This window comes from Clavelina lepadiformis, chromosome 1, assembly GCF_947623445.1.
Source record: "Clavelina lepadiformis chromosome 1, kaClaLepa1.1, whole genome shotgun sequence".
In the NCBI taxonomy this organism is placed as follows: Eukaryota; Metazoa; Chordata; class Ascidiacea; order Aplousobranchia; family Clavelinidae; genus Clavelina; species Clavelina lepadiformis.
Window position 1 is genome coordinate 7,551,552 of NC_135240.1, and position 24,594 is coordinate 7,576,145.

The 24,594-nt window shown below is 40.7% G+C and overlaps 1 protein-coding gene across 1 annotated transcript in view; it reads right to left on the reverse strand.

Moving 5' to 3' along the window:
• The window catches only part of LOC143457438 (uncharacterized), a 28,725-nt gene that overhangs the window by 3,138 nt on the left and 993 nt on the right, over window positions 1–24,594 (reverse strand). The window lies entirely within an intron of this gene.

Below are 24,594 nucleotides of genomic sequence, written 5' to 3' on the forward strand. Positions count from 1 at the left end.
TTCTTTATGACTCATCGTTTGAAAATGTTGGCTTGCGTGCTCCTTATCTCAAGTTCAAGGCTATTTGGCTTGCAAGGAGATAACATAGTTCTGAACGCTTGATGCATTTCGAGATATTAGATAGCTCTGCTAAGCGCTGTACTATCTACGCCTAGATGTCCGGTCTTTAATGCACAAACAAACTGAAATGTGCAACCAACTCGCAAAAAGAAAGAAAAAAGTACGAACGCGGTTGCGTGTGTGCGGCGCGCCAATACGCCTGCGGGCTCACAAGGAGCGCACGCACATACGCGACAAGCAGGCCAGCCTAACGTTAAGACATTCCTTAGATTATTTCTTAACCTTGGATTTAAAATATGTAATTGCATGCTACGCTATCTAGTATTAAGCAAAGACGTTAGATCTGTTACTTAGCGGTCGAGATAGCAATTTTGTAGCTGTATTTTTTCTTATCTGATTAATATTAGGCCACCAGCAAACAATGCAAAATGTCTCTTGGGTATAACGGGAACCTTTTACCGGCGCATCAAGAATTTAATATTAGCTCGTAGCGCCCACATAATAGCGCCCGATTTATTAATTATTGAAACTACTGCATCGTTTTCCCATAGGATTTCAACGTTGTGCGTCCACTCATGTTGACCGCATAACATCGAAATATCGTAATTTCTCAGATAATTACAAACCCAAGTCGAGATGTACCACGTGACACCGCGGGAGGAACGACGACGGTCCTGGTTCGAGCGAGACACGATAATATCGATTCCGGAAATAGGCCGAGGATTATTTGCACGAAATATAGCCCCAACCTCCCGCGCGCGATGTTTAGGTCAACCACATACAAAAATTTTCTTCGAGTGGTAATACTTGGCCTGATTGCCGCTTCGGTTGCGGGTTGTTTAAGTCCTACCATTTCGTAGTATTTACGCAGGTCTGCATAGTGCTTGTTTTAATTCGTAAAGGGCGCTCATACCTTAACTTTTGCGTTCTCTACATACCGTTTATGACTTACCCTAAACATTTCTGTCATATAACGTGAAGGGTATATCTCTACATCTGCCTTAGTTGCTGTACTGTCGGGTGACGGAGCGTTTTTAGTTTCATTAAATGCATAATGACAAATTCACGAGAAAGCCACCCCCAGCGGACAACATGCGGAAGCTTTAATTCTAACACTTCAATACGGCCAATGACGTCACAATCTTTGCTGACCGTGTGATATCACACTGGGAAATTTTTTCGTCACTGTCACCTTTTTAATTTACACCTGTTGCCAACGAGAGACAATTTAATTAGGGACAACACAACAATTGCACTGGTGGTACCGAACTGTACGACGATAACCTATTTTTGAAACAAAGTACAAAGCAATGATACTAGAACACTAGTGAATGTTTTCTTTTGTTAAGTCCGCAACAATAAGGTCTACGCACGACCGATAATTTTGATTTAAATTGACCGTTGTCGACACAATTGTAGCGGGAAAACTTAATCAACGCCAATAAATAATATTCCAACGAAAACTGTTTTAAAAAATAGCAAGTGCCCATGCACGGAATGCTACACTAAGGTTTTCGTGAGAGTTCTCTATTAACACGCAGCGCTAGATCTGACGGTCGCTTTGAACGGTGTCTCAAAAATACTCTAATATCTCACGTCGTTTATAATTACATAGACAACTACTTAAAAATGTGATCACTTAGCAGGGTAACTAGACTGCTGTTACCAGCGTTTCTGAGATCAAATTCCCAATACACTTGTACAATGATAGCTGTTGATATACAAAGTAATTACAAATGTCCACACACGATTTTGAAAAATGTGCTTCATACACCGCTTGCCATATCTAAAGGAAACACATAGCATTAAGCAAACAGTGTACGATGGTGCAATGCATTGAAAAATCCATATAACCTGGTTTGGGTTTGGAACTCAATCACGACCTGGGGAACGCACGTTGTCGCCAAACAAGATAACGCGAATTAGCGTTGTATGCGACCTGCCATTGACACCGCAATATCCGGTTTTTAATTTTGTTGAAGAAACATGACGCAACCGCGATTCATTCAATATATTTAGACCAGACGTAGAAACAACTGAAAAAGCAAATAACCACGTCAGCCAGCTTCAACAGGCTGCAACCGTTTGAAGAGCGAAGAACCGCAGTCAGTCAAGTGGCTTGCACAACCAGATCATTAATGCCTTTTCATTAAAACGGATTTTCCAAGTGTCTAAAGCCGTGTTGTTACAGGGTAACGACTGGGTGCTATTTTCACCAGGGACCGACGGACTTAAAACAGCTTCAATCTAACGTGTGTCTTTAGCCTTGATTTCGCAGTTCAAAATCTCACGTGGTCGACGTCCATGAACTTGCCGTTAACAGGCCACAACAAAACACGCGCTGGCGTAAATATAACTTTTTTGTCGCTACCAAGTTCTACTAGTTGCAAAATAATGGTTTGAATTAGACGTGATAACCACTCAAGCGCTTTATGCCGGGTTTAGGTAAAATTTACGGCCTGGTGGTTAATTCTGTTCGTGATTACATTCTGTTTTTATAACAGGTACGTTATAATAGCTATTTTGTGCCTACTAAGTGCTGTTTAGCGTAAATCATCGCCTTGAACGGAAAAGCAAATTGGAATAACTCACAAAATTGCCCGTTGCAAAAGAGTAGGTAAAAGTTTACGCTGAAAAGATTCGATCCTAACATGGCTTCCATAGGCGCGCGTTCTCGTGATACAGATTGCGGCCTATTCCGGCAAAGATTACATATATTTGCGAGTAGCTATTGAAAAGATGTGTACGGTAATAGCACGGACGCTTTAACAAAAGTTTAACACCCGCTCTAGGCCTACGATCATTTTCGTTCGAGTCGCTCGGTTTTTTACGCAACAATGACAATCAAGTGCGCGCACACACGCGCCAACATGCGCAGATGTACACAAAGCGGTGTTGAACCACACGCGATCGGGAGAACTTTGAAAAGTTTGAATGAAAAGACGAGCGAGGGGAACCATAATCCGATGCTAACGTGTCATGAGGGCCAGTAGAGTGAGCTTTCCGCTGGGCTTTTACCAGCAACACAAACTTTTCAACGATACAACTAGAGCCTAAACTGTAACAGCGTTTGAACAAAGGAACGTTGCACGTACAACCGAGGAAAGTAAATGATATTCTTAAAATCGTGTTTTGAAAAGCTGTGTTTGCGAAGACCCCCCCCCACGACGAGTTACTTCTATCTGCTAGGACCTCTATCACACGCTACATAAGTATAGTGAACAAGTTGCTATGTGCGTAAATTTTTGGGAATAAACTCATAATAATAATTTCAATGTTAGCTTAATCCTTTTCGATTGGAAAAGATATTTAAACAAGCTGTGTATAATATATTTAAAGCATGCTAACAAGATTTTTAAGTATGCGACTCGAAAACATTATCTTTAGCCTCAAAAGCCCATTACTTTATCATACCGGTGATCTGGATGCAGTACAGCCTTCCGCTCACACAAAAAGTTTACGGCTTAGAATGCTGAAATGTTTAACACAGATTAGTTGCAGCGGCTAGCAAATAGTTTTTCACGCTTTTTCGCTTGAATTGCCAAATGCCAAATACTTAGCCTACGACATTACAGCCAAGCGTGCGCTTTATCAGTCGGAAAGGAAATGGTGATAATGGTAGGTCAATAACGCACTAACATTCCAACCTCTGGTCTGCAAAGGCCGCTACTATATATGGAAAAGTTACATAAAAGTAAACAGAAAGACCGACCACGTAATTACAGGGTAAGACATCTCTTTCATACTCTATTCTAGCGACTTTAACGCGCTGATTACAGCTTAACATTCCCCCGGCCACGTTTTCACCAGTCACACTGTAACGGGGTAACCACTATTGTGACGTCACAAATTGCACGGCCCTGGCAATTGATAATATCCGGTCGTTTCATTTTCACGTCGACACGAAATGGTCAAATCCTAAATAACTCGTTTTTTCTGACGATTGGACGACCTTTCAAAATTAGATTTGCTGATAACAATAAAGAAATTAAATAAATCGTTGCACGCACGTATCTCTACATTACTGGCCGTCTGATAGGAAATAATAGACTCTATCACAGACAGCTTGGAGCCGTTTTTACACCTAACTGCTCGAATGCTTTGAACTCATATGAGAAAACCGTTTTATTGTCATAATGTCATGGATTAACTTTTCCGTCTTTGCCATTACGTAATCTAAGGAAATTGAAATAGTTCCAGTGGTTTTAAGTGACAATTAGAAAATTATAGCAAGGCGTATGTATATAAATTCATCATAATTTAGATTTAATTATAAGCATTTTCCAGAGAAAAACTGTTGAAATTCGTTGTCTAGGTTCGGTGCATTTATAGACCGGCAGTAGTACCCGTTTGATTAAGTGTTATTATCTTAGGCGTTGGTAGGAATGATTACGGAGCTCTGCGAAACTGCGATTACGTTATAACACGATGAAGTCACACACGGAGGTCTTTCAGATCGTTACGTTATCACAATTTAGTCCTCGTGTTCAACTTTCCTGCTTGCTAACTCACTACAAGCTACGTGTGGCCTGGATTACGTACAGCAATCAAATCAGTCTCACGCCCATCCAAACCTGGAATGGAACTCGAATGTGAAATCATCAAGCGCAGTGAGTTTTGTCTTTTGCTTTCGAATTTTGCAAAGCGATTCGATACTCCAACAACCCAAGCGAAAGCGATAACAGCTTTAAGTCGAGCGCAGAAATCTAACTCGTTTCTGCAGCCGCGCGATTAGATTAGATTACTCACTACCGCTGAGGCATGCGTTTCACTTCTGTTCGACAAGGCGAAAATTTGAATCGTATCGCCGGGATCGAGTGCGTTAATACCAGTCGGGGGGAAAATAATATTCGACCCTCCAAAAGGTGAAGATTCACTCCTAACACGGTGAAAAAAGTACACGGGGTCTCGACCTAATGTCATCATGCATGAATCAAAGTTGCGAACGTCATGGTGTGCCCATAATAACAACGATGCCTATAGCAAGCAATTACACGAGCGCTTGAAAGCTGCAGAAGACCTGGAAAGCATCACCAGGTCTTTGTCGTTGACAACCAACATCAACGAAATACCGCTACAGTACAGGAAATCTATACGTGAAACATTGTGTTGAAAACACCGATGTTACAACAATGACCAAGCACAAACACCAAGCCTGTTCGATATCGCAACACTAAAACTAAAACTTAATCTTGTTGTAATCCTACCAAAACCACATCCGCTGCGAAAGATGAGTCATGATTCAACTCTAGGTAAATAGTCACGGCATCGGTCAGTAATTTTTAGAAGAGCCCAGGCAATTGAGAGACCCTATCGCCATGACCAAGCGTGTATAATCATATTACCGCACTAGAGTCATAATCTACGGCAAAGTCAGCGCTTTCGACGTTTTTACGACGGGTAAACGGTTATACCACACGCTATCGTCCGTCGAGTATTTTTGCAACTGTCACAGCGAACTCATTCGCCGATAAACAACACACGTGGCCGTGAATGTTAAAAGGTGCCGCCAGAAAACACACAAAACCTCTACACTGTCGGAACCCCTTCCGTAATAATGAACACAGCAGATACAAACAAAGATTAAACATCAGTTAGATCGTAGGTGTTATTTTAAACATGTGATACTAGTTTCAGTGACGCTTTGCAAGTGCAAATATCTGTGGCGCGCGTGGTTCGAAAATTAAATCAAGCGTATCTTATCAAGCTCTGTTATCTGGACAACTTTAACGACGGCTAATTCTACGGATGCCCGGCACTCGTTGGACTGGAGATGCTCGACGCTCGTATATATTCTTCAGATGGGAATTCGGGAGCTTGGAAAAATATGACAAAAACTGCCGCGAATTGAATCTTTACCTCCGGCGAGGTGATTGCGCAATCCCGTTCTAAAAGAGGATTGTCAAATTCTCCTTTTGCAGTCCAATAACACCATGCACAAAGATACCCGGCTTTATATTAGTTCCGTTAGTAAGCGGGAAATGTAATCCGTATTTGTAGGAAGTCAAACCAGCCAGCAGTTTGCGAGCAACTTATAGATCACCACATACTTTGCTTACATACATATTTGTCTAAACACTAGTTTCTGCAAAAATGTTAACATATTAACATACAACCTGGTTAGAAAAACTTAACTTTGTTCTTAACAAAACATTTGCAGTCGGACCTTATGGTCAAACTGAAGGTGGGCACACCTCAAATTATTCACGGCAAACTGACTCCTCGAATGCGGCCTGACAACTAAACGCTCTCCCTGTGCGGGACTTCAAACCAATTGAAACAACTCCGCGCTGTTCGACCTCAATTGGCCGCTGAACTGCGAACGGCGTTTCCATTTCCCCGCTTCGATGACGGTTCATTTCCTTTTTCGTGCCACTCAAGAGTCTTCGCGCGGTCCCGCAAGCTAGTATGCGTAGAAGCGAAACGCTCGAAGGAGAATAAAAGAAAGAAGGAATAAGATGGATGAGAGATAAGAGAGCGGAAGACAAGCGGATGAGCGGAAGGCAAAACGGATAAACACGAAGCAGAAAAAAGGAGCAAGGTTAATAATCTGCGACAATCTCTCTCTGAACGTTCCTTGCGTACGCTTGAGTTGGCTTGGTCCCTCTGGGCGATCGAATTGTTATTGCCGTTCTAACATCTCCCCCCCCCCCACCGCACTGGCTCATTGTCGTATCCGGTTTGACAAAATTGGCAGACCGCGCGATGCGAGATCGACAACGTACAACGACGTTTGGTATTTCTCACACGAAAGGGGGATTTCGTGTTAAAGCGAATTAGATTTAGGCGCTTTGGTCATGGGGCGTTCAACTTTGTCGAGCTCATAAATTTACTTCATCGCTAGCGGCGCAAACGAGCAATTGAAGCTGTTAAACTGAGCGAAGTCTGTTTTAGCCGAAATACATCGCTGTTGATAAATACATTATGCACCATATACAGTAGTAAACACAACTTAATGGTTGTTATTCGGTTGCATAAATTTAGGAAATCAAAAACAAGAGTACACTAATGTTTCTGATGCTTCGACGCAGGAGACTGTGTTTTGTTTGTTTTAACTTCCATTGACGAAGTATTTCGAAAGTTCCACTGCCCAGATAGCAGTGTCATTATTCACTTCCATCTCATTATAACGCAATAATTCAAAAAAATCAACGATGCGTAAAACTTGCCTGACGTAAGCAAGTATGAAAGCCGAACATCTTCGCCGAATGGAACAAAACACAATCGAATTACCTCTACTCTACCACGGCCCGTTGAACTAAAACTCTATCTTTCTACACCTCACACTCAAATTTTCCTCAGGAATTTTCGCCTTTCTTTTACGAATTCCAAATTGTCAGTTTGTTGATGGTTACGTCACAAAGCGCCTTCCTTCCGCAATGAAGGGCAAGCGGAAGGCAAATATTGACTGGAAAAATAACAGAGCACACGACACCAGCCTGTTGACCACCAGGGCCGGTGAAATCGGGGAGAGCAACTGCAAAAGGGGGCAACCATCGGTGGGCCACAAGCACTTTTTTCAGTCATTTAAGTAACTACCGAACGTTTAAAATGTCAATTATTTTTTCTTGAAAAACGGACCCTTAAAAGGTATTCATGAGGATTGACGAATATTTTATCTTTTAAAAAGTGTAGTCCTTATCTGTAATTATCAAAACTAGCTTTAAATAAAGAACAAATTTCTTGTAATTCTATGCCTACGGACCAAGGTAACTTCAAATATTACGAAAGTAAACAGTTATGCAAAAATAAACCATCAATCTGAGGGTTTGAGTCAAGAGTAAATGCAATTTAGTTATAGTAGAAATAAGATGAAGGATAGTAAAACTCCAGCACAATGTAGAACTTAAAAACATCGTCGGCTATTACGAAATAATTCACCGGAAGGTTTTCTTTACCAAACCTTCATTCATCGCTCATACGTTACAGAGAAATATCGGTCGGTAGATGACTTCACATTATTCGCGCAATTTTTCGTTCTGCAAATTCCTGGGGATGATAAATCGGGTCGCTCCGCGTCAGGATTGGCCACGGATGATATCCGCTCAATAACTCGCTCCATTTTGTGTGCGCACCAAGGTTCCGAGTCGCACCTGGTTGACCTAATCCCGTCCCTGCCATGCGGGGTCCACTTTTTCAACGGCTTTGACCGCTCTGTTTGATGAAAGAAAAGGTGAAGTGAAAATGACAACGAGTTTCTCAAGAAAAAAAAAAACAACAAACACGATGGACTGATTTTTGCTGCTTCGCCCGTAAGGACAATACCGCGACACAGTTTTAGGGCCGATTTCTGACGCTTCCATTTCTGCGAATCGGAAATTAATCATTTCAAGAGATCAATCATCGATAACCACAACATTAAGACATTGTATTATGACGTCATAATGCGGACGCGCGTTTGTCCTAATCTGTGAAAGACCTTGAATTACGGACGTCTGCCTCGCGCCGGTCGCAACCACCACTTTGGTTAAGTTTGCTGAGATTATAACACTCGATTCTAAACGCTTCATTCTATTTTTTTTCTGGGGGCAGGACAGCGATTGAAAGGAAATTATTCAACGTCCGACCGCTAACTGTATTCTATTGGTCTATAACTGTGACGAGTTTCTGGCATTGAGAGGTCGCCTCGCCTTTAACATAACCTCACCCTATTTTTGATCATGTCCGATGCGGTCCGCACGCCGCAAATAAAACTAAATTTGTGGACAGGCTCGCATACGTTTTTGCTTATATATGAGCCGAGAAAAAAGCAAGTGTATATTGGAAACGTAGGCAACGGACTGGGCCGCGAATAAAACTTGGTAGGAGGAGTAATTTTCTTGATAGAATTGGACGTTATTAGGTTGAGACCACCGGGTTGATTTTGGAGTTGTTTTCAAATTTCAATAAAGAACCGGTAGTGCCGTTAAAGCCATTTAAATATAAATTTATAAGGAATTAACCAGGAATATGGTGCTCGTAAAAACCCACTGATTTCCGCTGCGTCCTCCGATAACGCGAAATAAAAACGAAAGTTTGTCGTCGATTGATCCAAGACAAGCTGTAATCGCGTTTTGTTTTATAACCAAACCATAGACGAGTTTATGTTACAACTATTTCCTATTTGTTACAATTGATGAATACAAACTGAAACACAAAACCTGGCGATGGAATTACCCCAAACCGGACGAGATTTTAAAGCAAAACATTACAATAAAAACCTGTTGCGTAATTTCATCAATTAAGTGAAAAGAAATCGATAATACTGTACCAACAAAAACCTACCGGATGGTCCTCCAGTTTGCTAAGACCATCGTCGAACAATGGGCTATGTATGACGTAAGAAGTAGTGTTTCACAAAATAATTTCTGTTAAATGAGCGCCGAGCTTTTGGCGTGACGTGGATTTTACACGTGACCGTACGCGGCTTGATTCAATGCGCAAGTCATATTTCAAGACAGCTGTACAAATTAATGTTCGCAATTTTAAAACATACTGCACGCCACGTCCAGACGGCTACATCTAGCTTTTTATCTGGCCTTGTTAAATCAATAAAAGACGAGTAACACGCCGGTAATAACAGAGGCGCGGTCGCACACAATACCAAGAGATGGGATTTTTACTAAAACTTGTCGATCAAGTCGCGCCATGCAGCTTAGGTCCAGCCCATAATAAAATCCATTTCAACTAACGAACAATGGTGCAGGATGACGAAATGGTTGTATTAAAAGAAGCTCTCAATACTCACAACGTACGAGCAGGTGTGCTTTTTGGATCTAGCGAAAGTATTATGAACGCTCGAACGGAACGAATATGCCTAATGTCAATATTTTGGGAAATGATTCGAACTCTATTAAGAAGACGAAAAACATGAAACCATTTAGTCAAAATACAAGAGCAAGCTTACCATCCAGGTGTGCACTCAAATGCGTCTCTTAAAAACTTGTAATTATTGATAGAAAATGATCAAAAATTCGTTTCCCGCGTGCGTTCAAAAACACCGTCACCTTTTGGTTGGTGCAAGGCGGCACAATAATAAGTGACAGGTGGTACCTGTGCGTAAAAATATATATTTATCACAGCTTTACTCTACATTTTTTCACTTGATTTGACAGCTCAGGAGTTTCGTTTAGAAGTTATTTTTCTTTTTTGTGAAAAGCCGTGATACTCTTGTTACCCGGTGAGCATTGTCAGGCTGCTTTGAAATTGTTTCCAGCCGTTTCACAATAACTACGTTTCCTAATATGGCCGGAGTATTTTGTGTTATAGTAAGAATTATATGAATTAACATGTTATCTTTAATTTGTGCTGACGTTGCAAAACAAAACAAGAACTAAATCCTATTATGGAAGCGGAAGCTTCCGGTTTAAACTGGAAAATGGCGGCACCTCCAAAGAAAAACCTTCCAAGAAGTGGAAGCGCAATCATCTGTCGAATAATGTGTAATTTTTCTCACAAATCATTTCGGTGATGGGGTTTGATTTGTTCCCAAATATACATGGAGGTGTATTTGCAGAGACTGGCAGTTTCGCGAAGCGACAAAATGACCGGATAATGAAAATCGGCGTAAATTGGATCCGCCCTCAAAACTGGAATTGAATTAAAAGGATAAACGTCGTTTTATTAGGATTTCAGTAATGCGCAAGCAATTACACGATCGTTCAACCGGTACAGGTTGTTTTGTGAATTAAAGGGCGCGGTAAAATAAAAGGACAGCGTTAGAAAACGCTTCCGAGATTACGACTCATTATAGACAAGACAGTCACGATTCCATCAATCGTTTATAATTAACTGATGTCTCGGAATCCAACTACTGCGGGTCGATTTGTACGGCATTTACATCGCAATGATGGTACAACAACATGATTCATCGCGCCATGTAGCAATAACTTACATTCTAGTTGCTCCACACCTGGCCGCTGCCGTCCTGGAATCGCGGTACTACAAGGGCGATGGGCACCATATGGTTGTATACAAAAGCGTTACAAATTCGTCACACTTACCGTAACTAACTCGTGTGAAAAACAAAGACACGGTTATTAATCTCACATCTGAAGAAAATGAAATGGCTCTCTTTCTCTGACTCTTTTTGATATTACTTGCCATTGCTCTGTATCACCGGAGCGCTGAGGTTAGTCTGACTGCTGGCTGCTTAACCCCGGGACAGTCATTTTATCGGTAAGATTTCTGGGAAGCATTCCTTGTAGTTTATTAAGATTAACTGGTGCGCCGCGTCAACCGAACTCATCTTTCATGACTCGTGCGAAATTTTTCGCCAACTTTTTTTAGCAACTTCCATCCGAAAATTCTACTACAAAGCCTCGATGACGCAGGCGTCCGCAACGTAATCGTTTGATGACGTGACGATAGAAACCCGAACCCGACAGCCTGGGCTTCAGCTCCAAGTTGGATGTCTCACTTTTGCAGTCATTTAAAAGACCATCTTGGCGTGACTGCCGAGATGGGCCGACCGAAGTGTGACAGGAGACAGATGCGGACGGGTATAATGCGGGCAACTTAACTTGATATTTCGACCGGAAAAGAGTCATTAAGTTTGCTCGGCTCTTTTACCGGCACTTGGGAAAAATAGTCATACAAATCACAACGATTCAACAGTGCAGCATAGGCGGATCACGGGTACGAGTGACGATAAGCGTAAATACGGTTTAGCCTTAGCAGATGATTCGGCCTCGCCTATAAATTGGTGGCTTATCCGTATATCGGAAATAAAATGATGGGATAAAAATGAGCTAAGGGTTTCATATCTAAGCCGTTAACTGCCTTGAAACCAGGCATAGCGTCAGGCGCTGTTAGCCGGGTTAATTTTGCAGAAAAGCAAGTTTGGGAGTAAGATTAACGGAGTTTAGTGTGAAGCTTCATCTCATCGAACAGTTGTCATCGTTCCGAGACATTCCGATCGCGATATTTATGCTTCCGTTTATTTTAGATAGCCCATATCCGCATAAAACATTTGGTCAAGCGAGAAAAGTTTGATAAAGCTTGAGGAAACGGTTATAAAAACTTTACCCGGCTTTACCCTATCAAAAACAAACCAGCCATTTCCGAACCTCCGCGTCATTGTTTGTTATTCTTAACATAATTTCATAGTTTTCTTATCTGGTTCAATTACCATCCTTTAACTACACTCGGTTTATATTGTGTAGATTCACGTACATAGATCATTATGTAACAGCCAACAATACATACGATTCGTTTCATTTAATTAATTAATCTATTTCTGAACGGGTAGACCCAATAACTTAGCGGTTTCCTCGTCGGATTAATCTTCCAAATTGATATCGGACACGCTTTGAAGTTCATCGGCGGGAACAGACGTCGCGAAATGCGGCAAATATCTCACTTATTCCTCCGCATCCGTCTTCCTACGCAAAAGTTGAAGCCGCTGGGGACTGAGCGTGGAAGTGGAGGAAATGAAAACGGATCCGTGCCGAGGATCCGTCTCTTGAGAGGAAGTTAATTGAAGACCCCACCGTAGCAGTGAGCAGGGTCCAACAGAAGAACCATCATATGAAGTAAAATGCAATGTCATTTAATTGGGCCACTGCGATGGTTTTAATTTGCTTGAACGTCTCAAAAAACGTTGCCTATCCAAGCATCCGTGAACCGCAAATATCTAATCAGTGAAGTGGCGCATGGAGAAGAAAGTTAAAATTAGCAAAAATCTCCAAACACCGCCACGACACGCCAGGAGCCATACATCCATTACTCTCCGCTGCTTTGATAGATGACGAATTAATTATACAGCAAAGTGCATTTTCTTTTGGAAGTCGCATTTGCTGAAACAATACGAAAAATTGACATGAAATTACACTAGAGTACTAGACCCCCCGCATGTGCGAGCCCCATTAACTGAGACATTCTCACGTGACCACACTGCGAAAAGAAAAAGCAAGTGCATATCAAACAATTAAAAAGGCTTCAAGTTGACCAAGCGGCAAACAAACCGCCATTACCTTGTTAACAGTTCCGTGTAGTTATTGTTTGCTAAATCCCAATAATGACAGCGCAAAAGCACATGACGCTTCAACGAGACTTTGCGTTTGGCCAAATAACCGTTAACGATATAAAGCGACAATAATATCTCGGCCTACGCTTTACGCGTACGTTAATAAGCTAGCAGAAACGTAAATCTTACTCTTTTCCCATTATCACGAAATCGTATAATAGGCGGGTACCAGTTCAAGCAAGAAGATTTGATTGAGGGCATTGACACGTTTTGATCGACTAAAAGCGTCTTAAAACTCGTTAGCGAGCCATCAGCCAGCGTGGGCTTGTAATTTAATGACTAGTGCTAACAGCACCAGTAGTTTGAAAGTTTGCGGAGTCCGGCTAATGTAAATTTGCCAATAACTAACGTACGTCACTGGGTTTAATGCTGCTCGAATATTGCAAAATTGTTTGCTCTGATCTCTGCTAAGACTCCTTAAAGAAAGCTATAACGTTAGAATTGTATAAAGCACTTTGGGACGATGCCAGTAACACTAGAACACGTAGAAGTGTCGTATAATTTTACTGCATAATTTTACGAAACTTAATGACAAAACACCTTAAGTTTGGCGATATTTTTGAGCAAAATTTTTCGCTCCTGTTTACCGGATGGTTCCGAAAACAGAGTCACGTGATCATAAGCGCACGAAATTGTTTCCGGACACACAAATAACGGAATTTACGATGAGCGCTTAAGCGCTCTTCAAAATCTAGGTTAGCCTCAAGATCATCGCTCGGCAACCTGAGTTAATAATTAACTAAATCGACCTGATCGAGTTCACATCGCATCCGATGTATTATTCCACTTTGGTCGTTTGCTTCGCTGATTCGCATTTAATAATAAAAGTGAAAGAGAAAATAGTGAGATTTTGAAAAACGATGGAAAATTTAGACGATAACAAATTGATTTAAACTCGGGTTCAGAAAAATTTACAAACGCATTTATAATTACAAATGCGCAATACATTTCATTTCATTTCCTAATCACAGTTAGAAAACAACGCACTCTTCGTACATATTGCACAATAGGTTATATTCAGCGTCGCATTAGAATGGACTTCGCAATTCAAATAATTTCCAAGGAAATCCTTATCATGATTGGAAAGGCGTTCGATAGCAAAAACGACCATTGAACCGAAGGATTCAATCAAGTATGGAAAACCATTCCTTGTAATTTCATTATTTGTGCGAAAAAATAACATCCGGAATCTAAATGTAAAGATTCTTGCAGCGGATACGTGGTAGGTCCGACAGTAAAACTATTACACCTCAATATATACGAAATATAAAAATGCGATGATAAAAGCCGCCCACTGCCAAAGACAAAGGTATTACAGTTCAACTTCGGAGGCCAAAAAAGTCAGTGAAATTTCCAAAAATTGTGGCGTAGGCTTGAAAAATATGCCAGTAACTCATTCAAATCGGAAAGAAATTCATTAAACGTTCACCGCACAACAAACAATCGTGCACGACTTGTTCATCAGGGTGCAATCACGGGAAAGGTTATGGCAATTGTGTCGGCAAATATCGACGGTAGGTATCGATCCGTTCCAATATGTTCCTGTTTGCGTTAGACTCGCTCTTTTCCGGTATTCGCCTGCTTCTATCTTAATATAGATTTGTAATGACAAAGAATCAATATCGTATACGGCCCCGGTATAAAATCGACTGGTCTCATTAGACAATTAACCACAGCGGGGGGGTTATTTACAATTCTTTCCAATTTTTCCTACTCCTCACCAGTTTAAGGCGAGGACACCACAGCGCTTGCACACAAACGAAGTATATATGTAAGTACGTACCTCATGACCACTGAAGGCATAATTTCTTGTTCCGTTACTTACTGAATTTCTTTCTTACAAAAGAGCTCATGAATAAGACAAAGCAAACGTGCTACAACTGCGTGACGTAATTACATTTAAACGTCACAAACACGTCAAACAAACGACCAAACCCTACTAACAAACCATGACTTTCAAGTTGGTAGAGGAATTCCTTAAATCTGTTTCTCAATTACAACTATTTTCAATCACTGTCGCTTTCTGCAGTCTGTGCATAAGTCACTCAAATAGAAATACGAGCAATTTCTAATCAGGTATTAACGGGATTACACGACCAAGATGCGTTGAACATCCACCTGAAAGCCTTCTTTTATCAACCGCTGGAATTAAGTTCAGGTGTGGCATTCCGAATTGACTATGACATCACTTTTTTACATTCCTTGTCGTCGAGCAATAGCTTATATGATACAAATAAAAACCAACAGAACTTATATCATAAACTTGTGCTATTTAAGTTTTATGTTAAAAGTCCGCAACAAAACTAAACACGAGTAGTTTCACATGGCATTATTAAAATAGGTTGAACTAAAAAAAGTAATCCTGGTATTCCCTTTTCGTGTTTGAATTACAACGTTGTTACATTGAAAACCAACTTCTTTACAAATAGAAAGTTATTTATATCTTTTCTTTATTGTGACTTAATATCCGGAATTATCTGAAGTGCTGGTTTGACGTCAGTGGAAACAAAAGCGGACTTTATTAAATATTAATGTCCGCTTCCGATTAGAATAATTTACAGGGCATTCAAAACATTAGAACAGCACGCTCGCAACAAAGGAGTTCATTTTTGTGACAATTTTTCGTTTATCAACAAAAAAAACAAAAACGTCCCCTAATGACCCCGGGATATTTTGCGTTTTTTTTAACGAATTAGTTAATTTCTGGCGAAGAAAAATAACGAGCGGAACTAAATAAATCCTCCCTCGCTCGGGGAAGGTGAAAAGTAAGCGCAAAAGAAGAGAGAACAAGTTGGTATCTTCCTTCGTTTTCGAAGCATAAACGCGGGTGACAGTACCGGAGGTGAGTTGTTGATGATGTAAGCAGATTCGGGGTGTCGCCAAAACTATTTAGTTTTCGCTTGAAATGTGATGACGCATAGCCCTTGCTGACGAAATGCAGGAAAACATTGAATGATTCTAAGTCAGCTTGTGCTATTTCCAAATGTAGCATTGCGCACAAGCCGTGTATTAATTTTCAAATTGCGGGTTTGGCGAACATAAAATTAGCAAACATACGGAGGTGTGGGATCGCATTAGCGCACAATTACAATCGGCGTTTTAAAAGCCTCATTGAGAAAACGTCAGATTTTGAGGTAACCGTTTGATAGTACAAGAAAATTATTTAAATAATCGTCTTTAAAATACTAAAACAAAGTGCCTTGATTCATTCTGAAATGTATGCAATTTGACTAACATGCAATTTACGGTACAGGAGTTATTATTATACACCGACCTTTGAAAGTCAAAAATGCCTTTTGCCATTCCACATTGCTAATTCCAAATGCTAAATGCCAATGTTCGAGTGTAAGTGAACAACAAGAACAGAAATAGCAGCAATACACGCCAATTGCCGATTGAGTCAATATTGTTGTCGGTGTAGGCAGCGTTAATTAGAGTAGGTGACCGGCAAGTTTGTTTGAGACGACACAGTAACAGGTGGGGCGGAAAAAGACGTTCGGCTTTGACATTGTTTGAGGAAATTACCGGTGATTAGGCCGATTTCGTCGTTGACGAAATAAACACTGATTTTTGAAAACCGAAAGGGCCCTATACGAGGGCACCAGGCCGCAAACAGTGCACTTGGCATGAGTCAAAAACACGGGATAATACCTTCGTCAAGAGAAGTGGATATTTTCATTGGTTGCCTGTAACCAGATATCAACTCTTGGGTGGCCTATAGATGTATTATGAGCGCAACAACTTACCTCACTTCGTTTGCAGACGAAAATCATCTGTCATTTTCATTCCAACTCGCTTGTTACTTTAAGTGGTCAATCGAACTGGAGATTAATTTTACCGCGCGTTGTCAATGACCACAATTGTAATAGAACAATCTCTAATCGTTCCACTTGTTCTTAAGGTAAACAGAATGTGGAAAAAGACAACGAATAAGAGGTCTAAGCTGTGTTTGCCTCCAGTTCATAAGTTGGCAAGACGCAGTAAATGCTGACTTGTATGCGAGTAAGTCGCCTAAATGTAAGTGTTTTAACGCTATAATAAATTTCGTATTTTTAACTGCACACACGAGTGAGACAGTTAAATTCAATGTGAATAAACCAGCCTTGCACAATATTTGGAATTTCGCTTCGTGCAAGCTTGAAATAGAGAGTTATTGCTTGCTCATTATTTCAATAGTTAATATCTTTTTATAGATTTGGATAAAAATAAAACGCAGCACATGACAACTTAAAAATTCCCGGGGAACAAGAATAGAACAAAATCAATGATTTTCGAACCGAGTTTGAATCAATTTCAGCAAAATAAAAGCTTATTTGTAAATGCCGTCTGTCATGACATGAAACCGGACAGATTTAACAAAACCTTTCTATAAACGGTTTACCAAAAAATACGCATCCGAAATGTAAATCGCAAGCATGTTTGTCCGCAAACACGCGCAGAATGTGACGCCTTTAGAGAGGAGGAACTAGTGCTTCTTAATCTGTCACTCAGACCTCGTGATGATTCATGCTGTCGGCACGTGACATGATAGGCGGAAGTAGGCAGGAAACAAATAAAACCATGAAAATAGATTTACGTCAAGTTGAAGAAAAGCTTTAGCAGAAGTGTGCACTGTGCAACCCGAGATCGTTAAGTTTCCAAATGTGAGGAAGTTACAAAGCAATAAAACTAAAGCCGAAGTAGATGCGTTCATTTTAATTAAAGACGTTTTGAGTATAGTAACTGCTTAACCATTAGCTGTCAAAGTGAATAAAACTTTAAGGGTCTTGCTGGTTGCCCTAAACACCTCACCCACAATTAACTGAACCCAAACTGGTAAACTAATTAACTTTTCTAATGTATGTATTTTCGAAGTGGCCAAAATAAGGTTCGTTTCAAAAAGCAAGAAATTTAAAACCAATCTTATTTTGTTTCTGACTCATTAATGACGTCATAAACGCCCGCGCGCACTACATTAACGCTCAAGGTCGTTTTTACGAAGAGATCAATCAAACCCTGTTACGTCACAACCACATTATTGTTGTTTGTTTTCACGTTTTCGCATGCTTCCGTTACATTGTTACAAGCTCACGGATAACGCTGACGATAAATCACGTATTTCCTGTCAACACGGACCCGGCTCGACGCCGAAAATACAAACTTACGGTCACGGCGGGTAACTCGTTGGGGGTGCAATTCATTTAATAAATCTCTCGTTAATTGGTTATGCATGGGTGGGGTCGTTATCACAGCGACGAGTGGGGAATGCAACGCAACGGATTGTGAAGCACATTAACAGCTTGGGGAAAGGAAGCAAATGGATCCAGTATGATTTCCGCGCAAAACCCAAAGCTAATCCTTAATTCATTTCATTTAAACATTACGGAGAGATGAACCAGGAATGGCAGAGGCCTTGCGGGGTTTTATGAGATCTACGCTTGCCTGTGCCCAGATGTCAACCGCACTTATATAATAATCCAACGAAGTAATTTGAGAGAGAAAAAGGAACCAAAGCAAGAGGCATTGCAGAGATACTAAATCCATGGTTTACGGTTATAGCGCCGTAAACGCCCATTCAAATAAACGGTACGGAAGTCAAACAGTTCATGAAATATTCTCTGCAGAAGGGCGTTTATGAGGTTCCCTACAAAGCTCGTAATAACGCTTCGTTTCCGGCGTTAACTATTAACTACTTTCTACGACCTGTGCGACAACCGCCTCCGATTAAAGAGAAATACGCGATTTGACAGCGAGATTCCAACTCCGACGAAATTTATGAAGATAAACTGTGAGAATGTGGCATTTTCACCACGACTTGTACGCTAATCTTACGTGTGCTACTGCTAGACTTCCTATAAGCAAGTGAGAGATTAGCACGGGCTTATAACTATTATGACGTAGTTACCGCCCGCTGGCAACGCATTTAAATGCAGTTTGGTTGGGTTGGGTGGGTTGAGTAGTCCATGAGGTTCTTTTTCGAAAAACTGCGCACTTAAGCTCGGCATTAGCGATCTTGACTTCCCGTATCAACGTCGTTTAGCGTAGATTAGTTTCCCAGGCTATGGTAAAGCCGTAAATAAGCAAAAAATAATCTACCATTGTTTGCAGTGACAACGAGTTAAACCATGATTTAGCCTTCGTGTGAAGCGAATAAGAAAATTCGAGAATATTTGGCGGAAAATCGAGACTCGAAATCTTCTATTTCCCATACATGCTGCTGAACGGGGTGAATACTCCATAAACTTTTCCGTCTGCGTGCGACGAACGACGGGCCGTAGCCGGTGGATTAAGTTTCCGGCGCTCGTTAACGTTCGATTTACAGTGACGGGGGGAAACAAAAGAGTCGAAGAAACCGGCTGTCACGCGATTCTGTTTTGGAATGAGCGGGAAAAAACAACAGAACGCTTCGACGTCCATTCATATTACCTCTCGTCAACGTACGACCACGACAGCCGGTCTATTCATTTGTTATAAACAAGTTTAAACACATGATTTAGAACGTAATGCTTTTGTGTAAAGGACCGTTTTTCATCTAAGCAAGCGAGTCAGATACAAAAATCGAACAAGAATAAAATACACAGCAAGTTTTATCACGTTACTTTTGAAAGATGTTCGAACGCACACTTCATATGCTGGCAATGCACCTCCGTGATGCCTTCCGGTTTAACTTCAGTCTTGGGCGACCGGACTTCAACGTTAACAAAAAGTGGTAGCACATACGGTAACACTCTTATCAAATCACCTCACAAGACTCAACGACAATAGCGACCATTTCGTGGCCCGCTAGTGCATTGACCGAGCTTGCTTCGCCTTGACGGTGGAATAGATTATATACTATCGTTAATACGGTATAGGCTGGAGAACATATTTAGTCATTCTTTGAATAACTCACGTAATACTGTGCTTTCCACAAACAAGCTACGCTCTAACATCACAGGGTAAGCCAAGCTTTGTCATTGGCGGTTAACAACCGAAACTTTATAACATTCCGGTAGTGGTACGTTTTGGGTCACGTGACTAGTATTGGTTTTGTGCTGATACAAATTTTTCCTTGTCTTGAGCAAGTTGAAATCAGTCATACCTCCTCTGGAGTGGAGTCAAATGGGTTCGGCAGGAAGTAGATTAGCTGATCAAGTTGAAATCAGATGAAGTTATCGTAAACACCGAGTTTTATAAAACAAAATGTGACGTCATAATGGTAATCCTCAAAACGAAACAATCGGCTTTGCAATGCTAAAACAAAACGATGACTTAAAAGCCATTAACTCTGTTGACTTTAAATCCACGACGGATGGGCGACAATGAGAATTAGTAGGCGTGGAAAAATCTGATTGGTCGGGAAAGCAACGGCAGTTGTTGCCGGGTGCGTGCGATCGTAGTAAAAGTGACAAAACAATAATAAAGCACAGTCCGGTCCTAATCGCAGGTTACTTGGGGTTCGGTGGTAACGATAGGTGATTGGACGTGGTTGTATTTTACAGGCAGGCCGCGTTGGACAAACACCGACAAAAGTGCGCAGGAAAAACACAAGACTCGGAAAATCCACTTGAAATATTTCCCATTTAATCTTAACCCAATTACCTTTCGATACCGGAGCAAACACAGGCTAAACTATACGTTCACAATTCTCTGGAACCATCGACACCGACTCGCGTTCTGCCACGACCATGCTGAACATGCTAAAAATCGGTACGAGTGAGCGTTAGGAGGCCATGTGTTCAAAAGCATCTCACCAAAATGGCATTCACGTAAACTGTGATGGTTGCATTGCACAACAAACACGGTCGATATGTGGCGGGCGATAACGGGCGTTCTTTACGTGCCGAATGCTATCGACGGAAGCAGCATTATTTATTGTCAATATACGCGCGTTCACAGGAACATGGGTGCGCCCCATTCTAACCCTGATTACTTGTTAACCAACTGAGGGGCCGGTCAAAGCTGCATACAGAGAGCGCGAGATATCTTCGATTTTCAAATATTTGTCCCGACAACATCTGCAATCTTCTTGCGTATAATTTGTCGTTGATTGACGGAAATCTTTTCAAACACTGGCAATCCAGTTTGTAAATATGCGCTGTGACGTGATTGTGACTTTACATAATGTGTGATTGGGTCGGATTTGGTATAATCTTAACAGTGAAGGTGAAGTTGTACACAGCTCACAGACAATTAAACAAAGCTTTATTGTTTTAAGTTGTTTTTCTTTCGAAATTCTAAACCAAAACAAAAATAAAATGTACGGTTGGTTTCGTGGAAAGAACATAATTAACGGATTGGATTCTCGTCGCAAAATCCACCAATCACCACATTAAATTAACAAAGTGTAATAGCACGATTCTACAAGATTAAGTCACGTACGCAAAGTTAATCTATCAATGCCGATATTGTGGGTCAAAATGACAAATGTTAAGTTGGCTGTTCGATAAACGAAATTATATGTATTAGCAAGAGAGGTTAATCGCAGAGAGCAAATGCCGAAGGCGCTACCGAAAAATCCACTGCAAAACGACAAAAACTCTTTCGGTAAAACACAAAATGGCGCAAAAATCGCGCAGTCAGTCTTGCATAAAACACCGGAAGACGTTCGCCTGATACCGGATGGTTGGTACAAGCGGATTTCTGCGTTGTTGTGTCCGATCTATTATCACGTAATAATCTCATACCAAGTCAAAATCCCAGCAATAAATTGAGAGATCACGTCGTAACTCTAGGTCTAGAAGAATTCGCTCACAGCCAAGTAAGAAAAAAAGAGAGAGAAAGAGAGAAAATAAGGCGTTATCAAGGTCAGCACATAGGCCGATAAGACTCTCATACCGGGGGGCATCTTAAAATCAGCAAGCATTTCCGAACGAAATTATATGACGCCGTAAAATTATTAAGATTCAAGCCACGACAGCCAGGAGTCAAACCAGGCAAACATATCGCTCTAATAAAAACAGCAGAGCGCATACAGGCGTGTATACGCTGTTCTTCTGCGGTTGGCAAAGTAATGGTGTTTTGGGGTCCTGCGGAAATGGAGCCATTATTGAAACGATAAAGTTTAATTTTCGTCACTTTCAGAAGATTGATCGTCATCATGTGGACCAACTGTAATAACAATACCGTCACCGGCACCGGGCATCGCAGCGGTCGAGTTATTTTCATAAATTCCTCGTGTTTCCGCAAAATGTTATAGAAGTTTGTTTTGAAACCGCACCAGCGATCGATTTCGCAAAGACTAAACCATCCGAGGTAAAGAACAGATGGTGTGTTTATTAAAGATATTCGCAAGTCCGGAAATACCGACTTTATAGCGAAATCGAATCATCTCAGCAATCTATAACCGTCAGTGACGTTCAAAAACAACTATAAGCCTGTAAAGAGCCTGTTGTGACGGGCGCGTAACACCATGGACAGCAGCGAAAATTTGAGCAGTCAGAGTAATATCACTGAATGACAGCACAAGTAGCTTAAAATCTACGTCATTCGGGTTTGGGATTTATTACAGATGATACAGCGGCTCACGTTCCTGTGAGTTGCCTGCCGTTTCAAAGCATTAACAATAAATAAATATGGGCAATAAACTTCGTTGTGGTTATAAATTTACATTTACAACGACGTTTTAATTATCCTTCCAGACGCCGCGTTATCGGGCATGAAAGCTGTGAAAACAAGGACGAAGACCGGTCGTTATGTTGCCAGAAGATATCGAGGAAGAAGTTGTCATACAAATTACAAAGTCGCCATTTCACATAAATTAAAGCAAATATTTAAAAAAAAAGTCCAAAACAAACAATTCTCTCCAAGTCGCGACAAAAAAGTGGCTAAGCGCAGTTGCCACGTCACGAAACCACCGCAAAAAATGAGGGAAAAACTGCCGAGTCACGCCCAGCATAATACTACATCGAATTTTCGAGAAGGATGACTTTGTGTTAACATCAGTGCCAAAGTAAGATATCCCTTGAAAAGAGCAAAAATGTTTCGAACCCAAATTGATCCACCCAATTACTGTTTATTTCATCTAACCTGACTTCTAACAGAAGGTTGTTGCAGATAAAATGAAGTGTCAATGGCAGCTCGCTAGCGCTTAGCAGTGGTAAGAGAGAAAATAAACATTGAAGAAAGTTGAATTGAAATAAAACGAAGGTTTTTTGGTCTAAAGTCAAAAATTTTAAACGTGCCGGAATAAAATTTCGTTGTATGACTGATATCACTGTTTACTTTTCATTAATACGTTGACGCTGGGATAAAATACGGCGAAAATAGCAAGAAAGTGGTTTTCTGAGGCAACAACACTCATTCAAGAAATATTCTCGTCAATATTTACAACTGGTTATCTGTTGATTTCATAAACCGTGTTGTAGTTAGTTTCCTTTTGGTTAACGGCCGACCTGAAATCTGTTTAATGAAAATTCCCAATCGTCGAAAACAATTCATACTGAATTTTTGCGGTGCTTGATGACCTAAGAACACAAACCGTTTTATGCTATTGAAGCTATTCACCATAAAAACGCAAAACAAAAATTGCTGATGAAAGCAGCTTGGCTCCTATCCGTTAATGGCAAGACCCTATAGCGTCGCGCCTTTAGCCCAGCACATAGATTACGAAATGTAATATGACCAAGTAATACCTTTTAGTGCGCATGCAGATAAAATGCCCGGACATGCGGCGTGTGTTGCGCTGAAGCGAAAGAGGGCGTTTAACTGCGCGTAAAAAATTATATCACTTAATGATTAAAAGGGTTGATCAGCGGCAAGGAATTCTATTCATATTATATCTATTATTATATCTATTCATAATTCTATTCTATTCTGTTCATATTCTATTCTATTCTAATTCTAATTCTAACTTTGGAGCTTGCAATGTTACAAGTAGTAGTAGAAAAGTAGTCAGCAACACAGGCTGTTCTGTCCCGGTCGGCTTTTAAAAGTGGGTTTCACGCTTCGGAGATCAAAGTCGGAATTTCAATGACGCGCTAAACGGATTTCCGATTTATGAAGAAATTAGAGAGTGGTGCCAGAGCAAGCGAATGCTGCACTGTTGTTAAGTTTTGAAATTTCTGTAGGCTTAGTCGGTTCATAAAATTAACGCGTATCTGACACAATAAAGTTTATTGGGTTTAGAAAAAACTAACATACTGCCAAGTGTAATATTTTCCCCCGATAACATTAAATCAATCCTTAATACGTCTTGGTAATGAACCGGTTGTGAACGGTTTTTAAATGAGCGATGAAGTTTAACAAAGTGTGCGGTTAAAGTTAAAATTGTCTCTTATCTTTAGTTCTGATAAGGTGTACACTGAACAAACAGTAATACCCGTTCACCAATATATTAACGTAAGACGTACCGATAAGTTATAACGTCAATACATTATATCAAATAAAGTTCAAAGGAATTCTGTTTACAACGCTCGTCTTGTTAACACTTCCGGCTTTGGGAGGAAGTGCAAATAATCATAAATTTTCCCACGCTCGAATCGTGTTCAAACTCTTGTAGCCACAAGCGGTCGAAAAAACACGACAAGCGACTTTGACAAAATTAACTCGCACTTGAAGTAAACACTGAA